The sequence below is a fragment of the Hordeum vulgare genome, chromosome 4H (genome assembly GCF_904849725.1).
Source record: "Hordeum vulgare subsp. vulgare chromosome 4H, MorexV3_pseudomolecules_assembly, whole genome shotgun sequence".
Taxonomy (NCBI): Eukaryota; Viridiplantae; Streptophyta; class Magnoliopsida; order Poales; family Poaceae; genus Hordeum; species Hordeum vulgare.
This window is the reverse complement of record NC_058521.1, coordinates 421,247,120-421,252,961: the sequence shown is the minus strand read 5'-3', so window position 1 is coordinate 421,252,961 and position 5,842 is coordinate 421,247,120.

Genomic DNA, 5,842 nt, shown 5'->3' with positions numbered 1-5,842 from the left:
GTCCGATGATTGACAAATGACTCCCTTGGCATTTTTCTTCAAGGAAAACTTCCTAAATAAAATCATCTTATTCCTATAAATAAAACTCTGAAATCTTAGTCCTCAAAATTTTTGTCAATAAAACTCCACAGAATTAATAGGAGCTACTCATAAGCATGCATAGAGACCATTTTTAGCATTCAAACTACTTAGAACTCTAAGCATTCAACATGCAAGCACATCTAGAGCAGCACCAAGAGTAGCTAATTATTATTAGTATAATACACTACAGAAAAAACTAATTTGAGCAATGGAGGAGTCACATACCAAGCAACAATCCCTGATAACAGTTTTGGAAACGGAGCTTCGAGCAAAGAGATCGAAATCCACGGGTTTGAGAGCAAGAACACGAGAGAAAGAGAGCTATGTTGATTTTTTTCTCGAGGTAGGAGAAGGAGTGGGATGAATAGATAAGTGAGGGGCCATATGGGGATCATAACCCACCAGGTTGCCTGGGATTGTTGGCGCGCCCTCGTCTCTTAACATCACCAGGTGCACCCCCTCTGATGTTATTTGCACTAAAAATTCATAAATATTCAAAAAAATCATATTAAATTTTCACGACATTCTGACCACTTTTATTTTTGGGTCATTTTTGTTGCACGGGTAAAATAGAAAATAGACAAAACATGACATTTCATTTTATTTAATTAAGGAAAACAGAAAATAAAATTAAGGACACAAAGTTTGTGCTTGCTAAATTCATCAACTTCATACTATCTCAAAAATGACCCATTAATAAGGTTCATCAAGTCTTATTAACAACCACCTTCGATTAGCATGACACCGAAGAACTTTCGTGAAACACTAAGTTACCTCAATGGGGATGTGCATGATCCCAAAAATAAGCATTTCATATTCCTTTTTGGTAGTAGGTAGAGGTAGATAAAAACTTCCAATAATAAGTTACGAAGATTTTTGAATAACATTTACAGCATTCACGTGAAATTGTTTCCTTCGGAAGTGCATCGTATGCTTATTATCATTGATATGAAAAGTGTCCTTTCTTTAATTGAAATCAATAACATCCCTTACAGTGTTCAAAAAGGGTCTACCAAGGATAATAGACATGTTGTCGTCCTCGGGCATCTCAAGTATAACAAAGTTAGTCAAGATAGTAACATTAGCAACAACAACGGGCACATCCTCACAAAATCGATAGGTATGCTAGTTGATTTGTCAGCCATTTGCAAAGATATTTCAATAGGTATGTGTTTATTCAAATCAAGTTTGTTTTATAAAGAAATAGGCATAACACTAACGCCAGCTCCCAAATCACACAAAGCAATATTAACATAGTTTCTTTTTATGGAGCAAGCTATAGTAGGTATTCCCAAAACTAAAAGTTTTTTAGTGTCACATCCCTGACACCTTAAGCAAGTTAGTCTTGTGCTCATGTATTCTTTGCATTTTCATCTAATAAATTTCAACAAGAACAAGAAAGTGGCAAAGGAAAAACTCAAAACCCTAGCCACTACTTTAAATAAAGAAAATCTCAAACTAGTTAAAATCAATGAACCCAAAATGGCCTCAAGAAATGTTCAAACTTTGTGATAAATCATGAAAGTAAATAAGCATTGGAGAAAACTATTTTCTTGACACTTGAAGCATTTTAAATTAATGCAAAAGCCACTGGTTTCAAACTTTAAAATTGAAATCAGAAACTATAAATTTTCAAAAATGTTGAAAACTTTGGAAATGGTTGGGAATATTATAACAAATATTCAGGTGTGTTTAAAATAATTTTTACAACCTTTTTGGAGCTGAAATAAATAGCAAATCAATGTCAGAAATTAAAACAGAAATAAAACAGAAGGAAATGGAAAGAGCTTACATGTCGCCTAGCCTGGCCCGGCCCATCCCAGCTCATGTCGTCTCCCTCGCGCCAGTAGGAGCAGGAGGTGGCCGCCGCCTTCTCCGGCGCGGCCACGCACCTGTGCCCCTGCCTGGCCGCCGCCTCGCGCTGGCAAGGCCGGGGATAAGCTCCCCGAGGCCACCGCTATCCATTCCCAGTGTCGGTTCCTTCCCCTCCTCCCGGATCTCTCCTCCCCCTCCTGCCGCCATTGGAGCCGAGCAAAGCTCGAGCTGCCCGTGCCCCTAGCCTTAGCCTCCTCTTGCTGAGCACGCCGTTAGCTCTGCCTCGTCGAGCCGATCCTCCCTGCAGAAGCCAAAGTCTCCCCGAGCTCTACATCGCCCCCAACGCCATCGTCTTCCACCTCCGGCCGCCGGACCTCTCCCATCAATTCGCTCCCTCCGGCGCACCCCCGAGCCCTTCATCAACACCATCGGAACCGCCGTGAGCTCGTCGTCATTTCCACTCTCGCCCCACGCTCTTTCGTGCATCGTAGCCCCGTTCCCCACCAAGGCCGAGAGCTTCTCGCCACCGGTCATGTCGTCGCCGTCGCTGTGGTGTCTGATCCACGCGCTCGAGCTAGGGATCGAGCTCCTCGAGCGTCCAGGAGCGTGATGAGCCCCTCAGCTGCCCTCCCCATGCCCTAGAGCCATCGCTCATAGAAGGCCGAGCTCCGGCCGCCGCTTCGGCTCGTCGCCGGCGCCTCTTCCGGCGACCCTAGCCACCCCTGATGCCCGTGCTAGATCGGCTACTTCGCCAGCGTCCAGTAGCTGCAAACCGCGTTCGAATTGGTGTTGTGCAGCGCCATTTAGGTCGTCTCTGGCGAGCCCTCCGCCGCGGGCTTGGTCGCCGGCGACCACCCTCCGTTGGGCGTCGACGTGGCCGACCATTAGGGCGTAATTGCCCTCCCCTCAGTCACTGCCAGAGGGCCCCACGCCTGGTCAAACCCCAATTAGGGGCTGGTCAGCGCGGGGTTAGCCCCTGGGTCACTGACCAGTGGGTCCCCCCTGTCAGGTTTGACCTGAACAGGTCGGCTGACCTGCTGACGTCAGTCTGATGCAATAAATAGAATTTCCAGTATAGAAATAATTCCAGTAAATTTATAAAACTTGTAAAAATCATAGAAATTAATCTGTAACTCCAATAAAAATAATTTATATATGAAAAAGTATCAGAAAAATTCAAGGATTCTGATTATGCTATTTTCAACCATGTTTGAAAAAGTTACAGAACCCTAAAATGTGGAATAAGGAATAATTCAATTCTTATAACTACTTTTTAAATGGAATTTGGAAAATTAATCAAATTTCATTATGAATGCCATGATCACACACTGTCCTAATTACAAATCATTACCTTAACATGACATCTCATGCCTGCTAACATCAAGTTGATCTGAGCATCAGGTCGAATCAATTAAACCGGTATCCGAGACTACCTCGTTTGAATTGATATTCGAATGTGATTCAAATCAATCTCAAACCCAATACATGATGATTATATTAGTTTGTCACTTTGCATTCTCATGCCATACTCATGCATCATTTTGTTTGCATATGATTGTTATTGATTGCTTCCCTTCATTTCGGTAGGCTCCGCACCCTCGGATTCCATCAAATATCCGTCTGACGGATATCGTCCCTCCTCGGAGCAACAAGGCAAGCAACCATTTTGATCATCCCGATAATTCCCATGTTCTTGCTCCTGCACTTATTTATTGCATTAGGATCAAATGCTACAACTGCTTTTGCCACGTTAGTTGAACCCGCTTCCTTTGCATGACCTAACCTTGTCACAGTAAATAGCCGAACCTTGCAACCTAGCATACCTGGTAGTTGCTTGAGCTATGATGTGCCTTATCCTGCTATGCATGCTATGCTTAGAGTTGTGTATGGTCTGTCATCTGGGAGATGAACAGAATTGTGAGAACGTGTTCGGTGAGCAAAGGTTGTGTGTTGAACTTGATTTGGTAAAGGTACCGGTGAAAGGCTGTGTAGGAGTACATGGCGGGTTGTTTCATTGGAACCGTCCTTAGGAACTGAGTTCCGTGTATGTAATCCAAGACTAGATACTACCACATGCTGGGCCCTGAAATATGACCCCGCTCGGCCTATTAATCGCTTAGTACTCGGTCCAGGAGTTGCAAGTAGTTTCTGGTGTTTCTAGTAATGCTGGAGGCCGTGCATGGTGCTAACCTGAGAGGTGGACCGTGATGCGGTAGGCAGTGGCACGGTGTACCAAGTGGCACCCGGATGGTGGGCTTGGGAACCCTGCGCACATCGTTTGAGGCCGTGGCGGAAACCTCGGCCGGACTTCCGTACGGGTTACTCTCAAATAGGCGATAAACCTGGACTAGGCACTAATGTGGTTAACGGTCGTGGCCGACTCCCTCGCTGGGCTTCCGCTTGAAGGTTGCCGAGGTGCATGACGTGCACATGGCGATAAGTGGCAAGAGCGTGTGTGACGAAGTACACCCCTGCAGGGTTATGATCTATTCGAATAGCCGCGTCCGCGGATATGGACTACTTGGAGACATATGTTGTTCATAGATAACTTCAATGGCTACTCATAAAATTGCCAAGATAAGCGTGAGTGTCGTGGATGGCATTTCTGTACGGAGATGGAATGATTCCACGATAGTGTATTGTTGTGGTGTTAGTGGACTCGTGTGCGAGAAGTCAAGTTGTCAAAATTATTTAAAAATGCAAGTTGTCTAGCCACCAGTCAAATGCTAGCTTTCCGCATGAAACCCCACAATACCTTTTGATACCTTGCATGAGTAGTTAGTTGTCCTAAAGTCTTGTTGAGTACCTTCGTACTCATGTTTGCTTAATAAATGTTGCAGAGGTTGCTAATGACCCTAATGGAGGGTTCTTCGTAGACATCGACGACGGCGAGTAGCTGGTGTCCCAGCTCCGATCTGGCCCTACGTTGGATCTGTAGTATAGTCAGGCCATGTGCCTTCTAGTTGCCCTGTCTGTACTCAGATAGTTTATAACTCTTCCGCTGGCTTGTAACTGAATGACTGCTATTATGGGTCGTGAGACCCTTAATGTGTAATACTATGTGTGTGGCTCTTCCGAGCCTCTTAAATAAAGCTTGTATGTTTATGGTTATGTTGTGATGCCATCGATGTATCTATACATATCGGTATGCCATGCGTATGTGTGTCGTACTTGATATGTATGGGGTTCGATTCAATGAGCCTTGGTAGTTCGCTACTGCTCCGGACACATTGGTTGACCGGCATGTGTCCTTCTTAGCTGCTGTGTTTGTCCCCTTTGGGGAAATGTCACGCGATGTAATGGAGTCCTTGTAGCTTGCTACGACTCGTCTACATTCGCTGATGACCGACACCTGCTTTGTTGGGTCATGTATGCTGTCCTTGTACGATACTGCCACTTTGGTTTATGACTAGACATGTCGATCCGGGTTCTTTGACATTGGATTGCTAGCGACACTATCGCATACGTGAGTCAAAAGACGCAAACGGTCCCGGCTAAGGTAGGGCTACAGCCGTGGAGTTAACCGTGCGTGAGACCACAAAGGGATGCAGTGTGTTACAGGCTGGATTCCTATGGCTTAGGATCGGGGTCCCGACATTTAGGTACTCCATCCTTAAAAGAATAATTAGCAACCATAGTGGAGATTCCAGCTTCTGTTATTTTTCTCTTATTTGTGATGATGTCTTTCATATATTTTGCATAAGGGGCCATCTTTAGAATATCAGCCAAGCGAGTGCGCAAAAAGACTGGCCTAATCATTTCAGCAAAACGTTAAAATTCTTCATCATCCTTTTTCGTAGTTGACTTAGGTGGAAAGGGTATGGGTTTTGAACCCATGGTTCTCTTTCTCTTTCATGTTTTCTAGCAACAAAGTCTGTTTTATCATATCTTTTATTTTTGGGTTGTAGGCTATCAAGATCAACAACTGGTTCTATCTCAACATCAT